Below are 15,171 nucleotides of genomic sequence, written 5' to 3' on the forward strand. Positions count from 1 at the left end.
CACATGCTAGCCCTGCTCCCCACACAGCAAAGGAAAGGCCTTAACACACACCAAATCCACCCAGACGTCCCTCGCTATGGTATTGCTCATTCTCTCTCATCCTGGAGCTTCCACTTAAAAAGACCTGCATGCTGAAGTGTGGCCTGGCAGGTCTCCAGCTAGGAGTGAAGCCCCTTGCCTTACTGACAGTTCATCTGCTTCAATGTATTTAAGAAAAGGAAATTCATTAACAGGTGGATGTGTGAGCTCAAAATGGTGCTGACTCTGGCACCGAGCCTTACATAGTCTGTCCACACATAGTTCAGAGAGTCCTGTTCCCTCCCCAGCACTTGTGGTATGTGTAGCAGGATAGGGCAGCCACAAAGTGCAGGGTAGCCTGCAGTAGTCAGCTCAGGCTGCAATAGTGTCCAATATGACACTCCACCCCCTCCCTTCACCAAACTGTTGAGCCCAGGGCACTACCCAGGTCTCAGGGTCCCAAGCACCATCACTGCCCCATGGCCTGGGGACATCCAGCTAGCCCAAGAGGCATGCCGTCATGCCTGGCTAGGTGATCCCCTTGAACATAGGTAATTGTCCTGATGCAGAACAAAGCTCTCCATTCTGGGTACGGCAAGAGGGCTGCTAGGCAGCCAGAGACACTGCCAAATGCCAAGCACTGCCATGCCATACCACAGCCCCATCTCACCCCACCCACACCCGAGAAACACAGGACCAAGGAGGACTCTACCCTCACCAGAGCCAGCAAAAGCAACCCCATGAATAAACTGGCCAGCTTCATCTTAACCTGGTTTGGTTCTTTTACCACCTCTGCGACTCCCTACTAGGAGCCTATGCCAAAACCTCGCTGCTCCAAGGGCGAGATTACATCCTCTGGTTCCCAGGCTACATTTGCATGGCCAGCTGATGCTCCCTGTGCCTTGTATCACTCACCAGAAAAAGCTCATTCTCCACCACAAATCACTTGTGTCACTTTGGTTGGATCTCTCTCCAATTTCTTAGTGTCCCATTTAAAAGGCAGATGCCAGAACCGGACACAGTGTCTGATAGGGACTCACCAACAACACACAGCAGTACCAGCATCCTCTACTCCTGCTTAGGATGAGCCCAAGACCTTTATCAATTATTTCCCACCATGCCAGAAGACAGGTCATACTTGCACTGAGATTTTTTTTTTTTTTTTTTTAAACTCTTTCTTCTCTCTGCCACTGCAACCAGCAACTGGGATCCTCATGGTTCAGTCAACCACACTATGTGGACTGAAGTGGCTGCAGCCCCATACAAAGCATAGGAGCAGAGGGATCTGGGATGTGACCAGGCCCCAGGGCCCCACTTCAGCAGAGCAGCAGGAGTTTGACACGGCAGCAGGCTCCAATATGCACTGTAGGCTTTATGGGCAATGGGGTGAGGACACAACAGCAAGTCCCATGGGGAGTAGAGCCAGGCAAACACATGGGTATCAGAGCAGATGTGGGGACCTGACTTTCCTTTTCTGACATGGGAGAGTGGCAGGATCAGGGGCGACACGTAGGGGTTGCACGTAGATGCACATGCACCCCCTGAGCAGGGTGGTACACCCCCCTACAAAAAGGGGGCTGCAGGTGGTTGCTGATCCTTGGTCGGCACTTGCCACCCCCATCCCCCCCAGAGTCTACAGGAGCTCCTCCACTTACCACCGCCGCCACACCCCCCCCAGCCACTGGGGGCATGTGTCGTTCATGGGCAGGATGCCACAAAGGGGGTGGGGCAGATTTTTCCTGGCTCTCTAGCATTTGTTTTGTTTAACCCAGGGGCGGGCAATTATTTTGGGCACAGGGCCGCTTACTGAGTTTTGGCAAGCCATCGAGGGGTGCATGACAGGCAGTCCAGGGCAGATAAATGTTAATTTTCTAAATTTTTTTAGGGGCCCCATGGGCCAGATAGAACAGGCCGCATCAGGCCCCGGACTGCATTTTGTCCACCCCTGGTTTAACCAGTGGGTTTTGCCCCATAGGGTCCTAGCATATAGCTTTGCACAACTGCAGCCATAGCCATAGATGTTTGCATCAGGGACTCCACAACATGATGGAGCAGGTGCCTGATGTGGGGACTTCTCTGTTTACTCACAGGACAGAGGAAATCCCCCTCTACCCAGGACCGTGCTATGCCAGGAGATAGGGTGTGTAGGGGCGAGACCGCGCAGCAGTGCCCTCAGGCCTTGGCCAAGGTGAGAGCGGAGGTCGTGTGGGCAGGGAATGTTTTGAAGGCTGCTGCGTTTCAAAGCAAGCTGTGTTTACACTTCCAGAGCTGGTGGCAGAGAGCCCGGCTCTCTCAGGTCCCCACTTCTGCCTTCCTCTGTGGTTGCCTCCACCCCAGCTCCACTGGCAGCGCTGTGCTTAGACAGTGCCACAAAGGCACTTGCAGACTGGGGAGGAGGTGCGGGACAAGAAGCCACTTCTTCCTCTGGTACTTTTCCCCTTTGCCTTCCACACAACACCTATGCCAGGAGGCAGCCAGCGCCTCCTTCCCATCCCCAATCAAAGCCTGGAGCTCTTGCCGGCCTCCGCATTCTGTTTTCCTTGGGCTGCTGCTTGGCTCACAGGTCAGGGCTGGTTACAGAGAGCTGATTCAGGGGAGCAAATCACCTGAGAGGCCGGCACTTCAGCCAGAGCATGGGAATCCAGCCAGCCCAGCAAGGCCAAACTGGGTCAGAGCAAGGAGCCACCATATGGGCAGGGCATGGCAATGATTAAAAGGGGGACCACAGGAGAGTATAAGTGACCCCCAAGAGGCAGCAAAGGCAGGGGGAGGAGGCAATGATTGCCTGACTCTGGTCAGGACAAACTCAACAGTTACATATATTATTTTCTATCTGCCTATGTCCTTAGACCAAAACTAAGAGCTGGCATTTTCCTAAGGGGTTCCTCAAGTTTATCCAGGGGTACCCAGCATCTAAAAAGGTTGAGAACCATTGCCTTAGAGCAATAGGAAAGGGCTGCATTCGGCTTACTTGGCAGATGGGGAAACTGAGTCTCATACACTCAAGCGGCCTCCCTGCATTTGCTGAGCATGAGGTGTAGAGATGGGAGCAGCACTTAGACCTCTTCCCAGCCAGCCCTATGGCATAGACCCAAAGTTGGTCTTGCTTTTTCCCCCACCAGCACAGAAGGGAAGCCCCATCTCCCTCAGGGGAAATACACTCGTGCCCTCTGATCTGCCCGCACGCAGCCTCCAAGCCTCCCACCTTGCTCTGTTCAGGTGGGGCATTTCCCTCATGCCCCACCTGAGTCACAGTGCGAGAAGAACGGGCGTGAGCCTCCCCCTGCAGTTCTGTAACATGGTTTGGGAACGGCCCACCACAGGAGGGGAAAGCCCGGAGGGGCCTCTGTCACAGACCTCTGGCTCCCACCCATGCAGAGAGCTCCCTTGCTGTCCACAAACATCCTGCTAATCCCACGAATGCTCAGACCCTTAAACAGACCACCAGGACAGAGGACCCGGGTAGGAGGAATCCACGACCCCGGCTCTCACTGAAGTAATCAAAGGCATCAGTCACGCCAAGGGCTCACAGGGCTGCCACCTTCAGAGCAGTTTAGATTCAAACAGATTCGTCAGACTCTGCCCACCTCCCGGACTGCAAGCAGCATCAGCAGAGCTCCTAGTGGGCAGGGGAGTTCCAGCCAAAGTGGGCCAGCAGCAGGCAGCCTGCAAGACAGGCCCCTTTCCTCACTGCGTAAGCCCCAGGACTCCTGCTGCTGCTGCCAGGCTGTGCTCTCAGTGGCTCAGCAGAGGGACCCAGGGCTGACCATCTGGCCCCTCTGGCTTTCTTGGCTTTCTCCTGCAGCACAGGCTGCACACTCAGTAACAAACATTTCACAGCCTCTTCTAGTGCAGCCTGTGCCTGGGGCTAGGAGTGGGGAAGTTACCAAGCCACTCCCAGGCACGTTCCAGACATTTACCCTGCCATTACTCAGCATTACTATGTAATTAAATGGTCAAAACTGGTTTACGTGGAAGCTGTGGGGAACAGGGCCCTGCAAGGCAGAGCATGTCAGGGCGATGCACCTCAGGGAGTGCACCGGGGCCATAAGCAGCAGCTTCCAAGCTTAGCCACTTCCAGCTCTTGCCCACCACAGGGCTGCACACTGGGAATCACACAGTCCAGCCTCTTGGCATCACCGATGACCACAGCACAGGTTCCCTTTCCTAAGCTGCCCAGACTCCATCACATCAGCAACTGCTTAGGACTGTCGCTCCCTCTCGCTGGAGAGGCCGCACAGGAGCTGCATGTTTAGACTGGTGCACATCTTCTCTTCCCTGTCTCGTTCCACAAACAAGACTGGCTTTACCAGGGTGAAAGGAGAGCTGGACAAGTCCATGCAGGATAGGTCCATCAGTAGGGATTAAATGCGAGTTAGGAGGGGGCACCCTACAAATCCAGAGAAGGTTGTCAGGGAAGAGAGGTGAGAGGCAGCTCTGTCTGAACAGGCCCTGAATAAGTATTCTTCTGATCTTGAACCCGGCTCCAACCCTCACCAGCGGCAAGGAGAGGACCTTGGAAACAGGACCTGTAAAAATCTACTCAGCTACATGCCAGGGGCTGCACTGGACTCCTTGGATACAGGGAGCAGGACAGAACCTGCCATCCACTTCTACAGAATACACACTTTCCACTGGGAGACTCATGTAGCCCTTAGGGCTGTGAGGAAACACTCCCTGATGCAACCTGACATAGCTCTGCTCTCCCCAGCCGGCAGGCAGGCGGCTCCCGATGCTGCTCAGAGCTTGGCCAGACAGCAGTGGGGAGAAGCTAACAAGCTTTTGCTCACTTTCTCTGCTGTCACTGGGAGCGCTGAGAGCAGCAGGGAACTGTCAAGAAGCAGGTCCATTTCACGATGCCGGGAAGAACTCCAAACAGCAGCTGAATCAGAAACTGGAGCCATGTACAGAGGAGGAGGATATGCTCGAAAGTGGAGGCCTGGAGTGGGATGGAAGAACAGACACCCCTGTGGCTGGGTGAGGAAGGGTGCAGCAGCCTCCCCTGCCCTCATGAGGCTTGAGGGCCATGGAAAGAAAAGCCCCCTCTGTGCCCTCCAGCAGCAAGAGACTGGGGGTGGGATATCCCACTCAGATGCCAGCAAAAAATGGCTCTCCAGGAGAGTTCAGGGTCACCAGGTGGGTATAAGTATCAGCCTCCTTCTGCTTCCCCAGCAGCTGTGAGAAAGGAGCAGGGTTCCTCATGGGGGGCTTGCCCCATGACTTTAGCACACCAGCCTCTGACTACCAGGGATCTGATTCAGGACGTGGCAGGCAGTGCTCTGTCTGCCTCACTCTCTTCCTGCAGCATTTTAATCAAATAGTTGGCAAATGTAGGCTGTGGCAGTGGCTTGATCCAGAATGGTCCAGAGGGACATTCACTAAGTGTTCATTGCCTGATGTCACCTTGATAGCCCAAGATGCCCCCTCCACGCTTAAGTTTCACCAGGCCTGCTTTGCTACCAGACCTTTTCAGCCTCCCAGCCCCGCCCCCCATATAGATCAGTTGCTCATATTAGATTATAGACATCTCCATTAGGGAGATAATTACACATACCCACACTCCCACCCACTCTCACCCCCTGCCCAAGCAGCAGCCCTCGGTCACCCAAGATGAAGGAACGGATGCATCCCTTGGTGACCCCATTTCAACTGCACCCCGGCAGGGAGATCAGCCCCTCCTCCACGCCCACGCTTCTGCAGCAAAGGGCTGAGCCATTCCCGTTCCGAAAGCAAACCGTTCATTCAAGCAGCTGCAGAAAGTCTCGCAAATCAACCCATCCTTCTCTCGGCTCTGGCAGCATTCTCGAGAACTAGATTCCTTCCCTGGCTTGCCAGGGAAGTCTCCGGCGGGCCGAACCCACGTGTTCCCCATTAGGGGTCATCTTTTTTTTTTTTTTTTAATTGTGTTTTTTACCTGGCGTGCGCCAGCGTTTCCGCACCATTGACTCAGTGCAGTTTCCAGCCGGGAGAACACCGTAATGGCCTCATTATTTCAGATGAGGAATCTGTGTGTTAAATTAGGCAGAGCAGGGTAATTATCTCCTTGTAGAAGATAAGAAAGGGGTTTATTTTATCAGGAACATAATGCCATTGTGGGTGGGAGCCAGCTCTCCAAACTCGCCTGGAAGACAGGCCTCTAAGCAGGACACTGCCCTCAATCTATGGTGTGAACTCTGGAGCCGAGGGGGCACTGTGGCTCGGAGGTACACACCACTCTCTTGGCCACAGAGGCCTCGCTGGAGCTGAAGGGAGCCTCAAGGTACAGCTCCTTGAGTAGCCATCTGGCTGGCACAGGGGACACCCGCCTCTGTTGCACCCTTCCCTTTGGCACATCTGGGAAGCAATTAAGTTGAAAGTAGAGATGCATGAGCAAAGTCTCAGACTACAGAAAGTGCATCTGCTTAGGGCCCCTTCATTTAACGAGTAATTGAACTTTCTCTCCACCCTCTCCTGGAGCGCTGGGGGGTGGGGGAACAGGGCAAATCCAGCTAACACTGGGAGAAAGGCAGGATCTGTCTAATGGAGTGAGGGTATCTGGCAGGTTTGATCTTGAAGGACACACACCCCTTAGCTTTTGTGCTTGTAGAAGGGGGCCAAGGGTCCCTGCTGGGGCTGCCCAACATCCCTTCCACAATCCAAAGAACAAAGGCATCCATCGCTGTCCCCTTGCTGCTTTTACAGGAGCTGTCTCAGTTTTAACTGCTGCTGTCTCTGCACCCTTCCCACTGCGGCATCCCCACCTGCACCTCCAGTCCCCAGGGAAGCCCTCAACCCACCTCTCACCACTCCTGCCCCTCCACCCCACAGACACTTAGTCCCCACCCTGTGAAAGCGGTCTTCCCCACAGCCCCCAGTGACAGCACGCCCTCCTGCCCAGCCTGACAAAGTACAGCTGTGAAATTTTCCATAGACCCAGACAAATGTGTTCACCTTGTTGAAGGCCTGCAGCAAAGAGCCTGACACAAGACCTTGGGCAGGACAAGAGCTGAGCCAGGGCAGGACAGCAAATGCACCTCTAAATCAAAGTCCTGACCAGATGTTCTAGACAAGGGCTCCCTTCCACCCCCACCAAAGCTGCCCAGTGTCCACCCTAACACCTCCTTTCCAGTTCATCCCACATGCCCAGAGGACAGTCCTCCTGCCAATGACTCTTTCTGAACCACATTTTCAAAGGCTCAGCACCTGAAGTCAAGCCATCTTTTCAGAAGAGCTCAGGTTCTCCTTCAGGCCCAGATTTTAGAGCACTCTGCATGTGGCAGCTCCTGTGGCAACACGAACGAGCAGGTTCTCCAAAGAGCTCAATGCCCAGGGTGTGTGGAAAACCCTTCTCCACAGAGACCCTATCACATAGGCTGAGAGCCAAGGTGCGCTGGGGGCTGCTGCTTCCACCCCACTCCCCCTTCAGCCAAGAAGCCTCTTGCTAAGGGAGTGCTAGCCCACCTCGGTGGCCTTCTACAGCACCCATCACTGCAAGATCCAAGCACTTTGAATCAGGCTTTTCAAAAAACAGAAACTGTTCAGCCAGCCACAGCTGCTGAAGTCAGCAGCTGAGAATTACAAGGAACACGTGAATGTGGCACTTTAAGGATCTCTCTCCATCACCTTCTCATATCCACATCAGCAACCAAGGCACAGAGCCCTGGAAGCATCCACCTCAGAGGCAAAACCCAGCCCTGTACGTCCCCAATATTAACACTGCTGAGCATCTAGACAGAGGTGCACCTAGGCAAACAACTGAGTAAGGCATATCTCAGCCCCTCCCCCTCAGCACCTTCCTTCAGACTGTTAGCACTTCAATAAATGGATGCCAGATCTAGAAATCCTAGCTGCTGTAGTCAGCTGACCATAGATTTGCCTGCCAGAGAAAGCACAGGGCTCAGAGCTCCCCAGCAAGTGCAACAAATGCTTACGGATATCCTCCTCTGGAACTGGAGATGGCTGGGGCGGGTATTCCTCTATCCACCCCCAGGGTGCGGCCTGCCCCTGGTCAATGACAGAAGAGCTCACAGGGGAGCCCACATAGAGGACAGGGCTGTGTCCCAACAGGCCACAGCATCCTCAAGCTTGCTCCCACCCAGAGACAGCTGCTCAGCTTCAGGAGAGACTGTGTACTAGATGTACACAGGCTGCATGAGCAAGCAGCAGGTGCTGAAAGTCACAAGCTGCTGCACCACCCTCCTCTGATCCACAAAACACCTTGGAAGAGGGCAGGCAGCAGAAACTCATTTTCCAGCCATACCCAAGGGGAAGCCCATCTAAGGCACGAACAGTGCAGTGCTTGCTACAGCACAGAAATGTATTCCAGCACAGAGCTGGGCCCTATAACCCTGGCGCACACTGCCTGGAGTGAATCACAGAGACTCTGCGTTTCTTCTACCTTGACTTTCCTTTGGCCTCTACCACTGCAGCAAGACCTGAAGTCATTCAGGTGTAGGCCTCGTGCCCAGTGAGGCTGCTGCCGCTCACACAGCAGGGAGCCCTCTGAACAGTGCAACACCTGCCCCTCCAGCTCCCACGGACTCCACAGACAGCAGTGCTTATTGGGGAGGGTGGAACTAGGCAGATCAGGGCGGGTCACCCACAGGGGTGGGCTGCCTCAAAACTCAGCCCCTGTCTGTGGAGGACTCTGGGTCTCAGACCTGACCTTTAAAGGCAAGCTGGCAGGGCCCAAGGTGGCACTGGTGTGATGTACTCTACCTACCCACCCCATGAAACAGGTCACATCTCCTGCCATTTGGACCAGTTTGAGGCCTTTGTCAGCGGCTGAAAAAGTTGCAGAGATCCTGGTGATGAAGAGCTGCTATCTCCTCACCCCACACCCCAGGGAGCACTCCTGGGAAGAAGCAGAGCAGCAAACAGCAAGCTGAATCCAGAACATCTGGCCATTGGAACAGTACATGCTGGTTCTTGTTTTACCTTCAAGACAAGAAGCTGACAGCTGCAAAATGCTCTACAAAGCCCCTCTTCATCCCCCTCTGTTTTTCTCTCTCCTCCTTGCCCTCTGAATTTCTACTGTTTGTTCCCACCTTTATTGCATCACTGAATCCTAACAGTGACAAATACATGGGTCATGGCAGCTAAATTCCCTTCCGAGACAGCCTTCCAGAGCACCTTCCCTACCAGGATACACCCATCGCTTGCTGGCCATCTATTCAGGACACTGCCGGAAGGAAGCTTTCTCCTACAAATACTGCCTCTGGTTTGCATTACAGCAGTGGTTTTCAACCTTTTTTCATTTATGGATCCCTAAAATATTTTGAATGGAGGTGCAGACACCTTTTAATTGTAAGCGTGGGTATTCACATACTTTTGATTGATCTTAGTCATCTGTCATGGACCCCTTAGACATAGTCTATGGACCCCTAGGGATCTGCAGACCACACACTGAAAATCACTGCACTACAGCAATGACAGCCTGCTCTAACATTGCAAGGAGTCCTGTTGTGTTCATGGACCACTGGAAAAGATGCAGGAAATGGGACATCCCAGGCCCTGCTTGCTTGTCCAGGGTCTAGGTCAAGTCACGCCCCAAGTATCTCAGAACTTTGCTTGGGAATGCTACAGCCTGGGAATTAGCTATCACCAAGTCATCTGGCACGCAGTCACACCACAAACACCATGATATGCACATGTATCTACCACCCAGAACTTCCTGCTGCCCAGTGGCAGTGCAGAGTTCATCAGAAACCCTGCTTTCATCGGAAAGGAAGCCACAGGTAGAAGGTGATTCCTAAATGAAGATCCAGATGTTGCTCGTGCCCAGTGTGTGTGGAGCTGACCAGCTGGTACCACATCAAATGGAAGAATATGCTATTAAAAAGCACCCCCCAAGACCCCCAACAACAAAACAACCCCCCACCCCAGAAAAAGTTAAAAAATAAAACACCTCCCCAAACATCTCTCAGCTGGCTAAGAACAAATTTGAGCCTGCGCTTGAAGATGAGTTTCTGGCAGCCAAACTTTATTAGAAAATAGTTGAGGGAAAAACTGGGCCTGGGCATAATTTTTAAGCCCAACTCTCACCACTGAGAAGAGAACTGGGCTATATAGACAAACAGGGCTTTGGGACAGTCTCTTCATGCGTGTTTGTACAGCACCTAGCATAACAGGGCCCCAGGCTTCATTTCAGTCCCTGGGCTCCTGCACAATGTAAGCAACAACAGGCCAAAATCCTACTACAGGGCAGGGAGAGAGTGGGCTAAGGACAGACTAAGGGAAACACCATGTGCGGCTGCTCCAAGTCAGCTCACCACCCTCCCCTTACCCACTGCATCAAGCAAGCATCTCACCCTTGCCCCATGCACAATTCTGCTGCATCTGCATTTTAGATATGTCTCTTGCCATGCATGCCCACATTCTCCCCTTCACTCAGCCACAGCCCTTCCTACACATACAACAGCCTCCCAAACCTGACATGCCAACTCCCACTGCCTCTTGCTTCAAGCCCTAAGCCCTCACCTTATCCACTCCCCACCCCAATAAAAAAGTGGAAGGGACCGCATTAAAAAAAGTAAGGCTCAAAAGGGGCTCTTTGTTGGTCTATTCATGTCCCTCCCCCTCACCGTCTGTTGCACCACAAACTACACAGGGCACAGGTGGTCTCAACATCTCTGCTATCCAGAGCATGACATCAGCATGTCCTATCTGGCCCAGGATGGAACCCGATGTAAATAGCAAGTGTTGCATCAAGCCACCTCCCCCTCATCCCCTGCTTGGTCATGATGCCTCCAATAAAATCTTGGTGCTGGTCAGACAGGCAGCATGCCAAGACCACCTGCCCATGATGCCAGCTGCTGTGTCCCTATGCTCCCATCTCTCCATATCCCTGTTGTCCCGTCATGCACCAAGTACTTCAGTTATGTGCCTACTGGATAAGGGCATTAATTGCTTAGCTGCAGAAAATGCTGCCAGTCCCAAAGTGTTGCCCATTCTTTGAATCTTCACAAATACAGATTATCTGCCTAAAGCTTAGGTGAGCTGCTAACAGGCAGAGTGCCGCTGTCTACGTTGTAGCTTAGTAGTAGTTAAGCAAAGTACAATTAACTGCAATTACACCTGTGCAATTTGTAACTGATATGACTCCCTTTAGCTTCACCAGGAACAGGAGGCTGCCAAAGAGCTATTAGAAAGCTTGAGCATAACAGGAGTTAGCCAGGTTCATGGTCACTGTCTCCTCTCGTTGTCAAGGCCTTTCATAACAGCCCAGGGACTGCCCTGAAAATGAGGGGGTGGTCATTTCAGGAGTTGGTCACTCCAGCGCTGTGCACTTAAGGAGCACTGAAAATGCTAAATTGAGACAAGCAGACACTAGGGAAGTGAGTGGCCTTTTCCCTGTCTAAAGGCTGTGCACTTACACAGAGCACAACTGGAAGCTTTTTAGGGCAGAGTCTGTCTTTGCATTCTGCATCAGTATATCACTGAGAATAGTGGGGCTTTCATCTACCACTGGGGCTCCTAGCTGCTTGAGCAATAGGAATAGTGAATGGAGGCGAGAGACAGACATGCGGAGCAAGCTATGGGACCCAATTCAGCTCTGCCCTGTCCTTTGTGTTGGCGTCTGCACCACTGCAAACTGAGGGTGAGATTCCAGATTGGTAGCGAGGTGGTGAGCACGGGATGGGGGAGAACCTGACCTGGTGAGGCCTGTGGATGCCACTGCCAGGCATCACAGATGGCAGCAAAAACACTGAGCATGGAGTAAACAGGGATCAGGTCCAGAGCGTGGGTTTGACACAAAGTCATTGATCCTACTTGTGACTGCATGAAGCAAGCAGCAGCTCATTAGTTAAGGCCCAGTTTCCCAAACCAGTCTTGGTATGATCGCATCCCAGCTGTGCTCTGTTCCACAGCACATATTTCTCATCGTTTATTTAGCTGCATTGTAACTGCAGGGTTTTCTGCTGGGAGCTGGAGTGTGGCAATGCATTTCCTTGCTGCTAGTCTGAATGCTCCGAACAAAACAGCTGCAGTCAGATTTGGGGGGGGGTGGGGGCCCTCAACTTGTAACTAGCCTATGGCATGCAGTGTCAAAGGAGGTGTGCAAGCATGCCAGAAAGCAAGCCACACATCCTCTCAGAAGGTCTGGTCAAAGTGCAACCAGTTTGACATTATGTTCCCAGACCTTGCCACATTTTACTGCATGGATCAGATTGTTTGATGCTGTGCACATAATCTAAACTTCTTCTCATCACACCGATGGGCTGATCCGTGGTTAAGTTCAGGCTTCGACATGTAAGTAGCAACAACACTACTGGTCTAAAGCCACAGACACCCAACTGGTGTGCTTTCCCAGGGTGGCAAGACAATATGTGGGTCATCTGCCACCCACTCATTTCAAAGACAAACAGAACGAGCCTGATGCATCTGAACAGGAATCTAGCTAAGTCTCCTGTAAGAGCGGATAACTGAGACACTGGTTACACTCTCATGACTAGTTTTGTGATGTTTGCTGGCTAGTGCATGTTAGAAAGCCCACAAGTGTTAGGAGTCTACCGAAGTAGTTTTGGTTCCTGCTCTTGCTTATCCAAGTTCCCTTGCTCTCTCTGCAAAATCAGGCTGCAAAATCTATGGTATTGCACCATCAAGACAGACTGAAACTTCAGTTTCCCTCAGATGAGAGAAGAGAGAATGGTTAAATCTACTCTTCAAAGTTCACTTTGGATTTTTTTATTTTATTTTGTTGGTTTTTCTGGGGGGGGGCTTTAACTTAAACCATCAACAAACAGATGGGAGAAAAGAAATCTTTGTGAGTCAGTCACCCTCCCACTTCAACTGAGGACTGTGAGATATGTGGCTCACGCATCACGCTCTGCCTTTGGCCATGCAAGTAGCCCATGTGGAGCTTTCCTCGGGCACGAAGTCCCCGCAAAATCAAGTCAGGCTGTTCCTATGAGCAAAGCTACATATGTCCTTAAACATTTCTGTGATCAGGCCCTGCATTACACAGTGCCAACCTCTCCTGACAACACGGGGAACTTAGGACTTCACAAGCATTATTCACTTATCACTCACACTACAGTCAGGCCAGAGTAACAACACTGAACAGAGTTATCCTCCCACATAACTGAGAAGAGTATTGGACCCAATATTCATAGCTGGGAAAGTCCTGGAGGCCTTGAGAGCACATCTAAAAGGGTACCAGCCGGAACAACTGGTTTATCCCTCTGCAAGTCCTGCCTTTCACACGCGCCAGGCATCCTAAATGGCCTCCTCCGTCACAAGCAGAAAGTGAGAGCAGAGCTGGCTGAGACAGAAAAGAAATACCCAGGCTAATCTTCCCAGCCCCCACTCCCTCCTTCAAAGTTTTCCCTTAGCTCCAGTTTCTAGCATTAGAACCACCTCAACACAATGAACGAGCACAGCCTCTGGTCAGCAACAAACACTCTCTTACAGCACAGGCTTTTCCATCTTGGGGCACAGCCAGGTGTATGTGTGTGCATGCCAGGGTGGAGGGAAGGGAGTCAAAGCCCCTCAGCCTTTCCCACCCTGCAGTGTGGGAGGGGGCAGCTGGCAAGATGGCAGAGGGGAAGAGATGTGGGTGGGTCTTGATATGATAAAGGGTTTCACTGCATGGATGGGTTTGAAAGGCCACCACAGTGCCATGGCAGGAGAGCATGCTCCTTCATAAATTGCCTTCCTGTGGTTTTAGCTCACTGCTGAGAAATGCTCTCCAGACGCAAATTGAGCCAGCTCACATCCAGACACCGAGGGCCCCACTTGTCTTCCCCTCCCCAAATGTCCCTTCTGGCCGGCACATCACAGAACTTCACACTTTAGTCGCATCACCCTGGAGGACAGATCCAGAGCCTAGCATACTCCCCCCTTCTTAGGTACATCCAGGGCTTGCCAGGCTGCTGGCAGGCAGGACTAGCCATGGCCAGCTCCCTCCCCAGGCACCACCAGTGCAAGAAGCTCCAGCCCAGTCAGAGGGCTCAGGGTTTCCTCTGGGAGGCTCTCTTGTGTTTGAAACCCCTGAGAGTACAGCCAGCGCTGCAACCAGAGCAGCTGACCTGGATACTGCTCTAAAGAGCAACCAAACGGCTGCTCAGAGCACTTCATCGCCCGGGCTAACAGGGACAAGAGTTCGGACAGTTTGCTGGCAGCCCAGCCAAGCCCAGCTCCAAGAGCCTCGTAGGGCCAGTCTGGGTGTGCAGCGCTGAACCCAGGTATCCGAGCCGCACCCCCAGCACCCACTTCTTGAAACCAGGACTCTGGGGGTCAATTTCCTCAGCCTCACAGAGCTGGACCTCCCACTCCACCCCCTTTTGAGGGGGCTCCCCTGGAGCGGGGAGAGAAAGGAAGATCCCAAATGCCAGCTAATCCTCAGTGCCCCTGTGAGTGTGTGTGCGCGTGTGCTGGAGGGTGGGAAACACACTGATGCCCTTGTGCCAGAAGAGCTGGGGAAACCGAGACACTCTGGCAAGGTCATCAAGCAAGCAGGTGGCAGGGTGGGAAGAAAACCCCAGTGCCCTGGCTTTGAACAGCCCACGCTCCCCCGTTCCAGCTGGGCACCTACAAAACTGGGGGAGGGGGCAAGAGCCCAGGCAGGGGAAGGCACACCAGAAGAGGGAGGGTGGCAGAAAGCACGGAGGTGCCTTGGGCTCTTACCTCTGCCATAGGCGAAGTGGAGGCGCAGCGCCCTGCCCTGGCGCACCAGGCTGATGTGCAGGTAGGTGAACCACACGGCACAGGTGAGCAGCACCAGCAGCAGCAGCAGCTTGAACTGCTTGCGAATCTTCTTCACCGGGAACCACAGCATCGTCCAGGCAGCATCGCCGGCCCGGCCCGGCCGGCTCCAGCCCTTGCCCTCAGGGGCGCGGGCCCCCAGCCCCCCGCGGCATCCCTGCAAGGCTCGGCGGCACGGGGGGACCCCGGCGTCCGGCCAGGAGCCCTGCCCCAAGCCCGCTCCTAGGCCGGGCGCGGAGGGCGGCCGGACCGCGCGGGGCATGGCAAACAATGCGGGGAGCAGGAGGGAGCCGCCAGGCTGCAGGCCAAGCCCCTTCCCCGCCCCCCAGGCCCGGCCCCAGCGCCCAGGCAGCGGCGCGACGAGGATGCTCTGAGCCCGGCTCGCTGCGAGAGCCGCATCCGCGCTGCCGCGCAACCCAACCTGAAACGGGGCAGCCAGGCGCACCGGAGCCAATAGCGGCGGCGCGT

This window comes from Alligator sinensis, unplaced genomic scaffold (assembly GCF_000455745.1).
Source record: "Alligator sinensis unplaced genomic scaffold, ASM45574v1 scaffold1639_1, whole genome shotgun sequence".
Lineage (NCBI taxonomy): Eukaryota > Metazoa > Chordata > Crocodylia > Alligatoridae > Alligator > Alligator sinensis.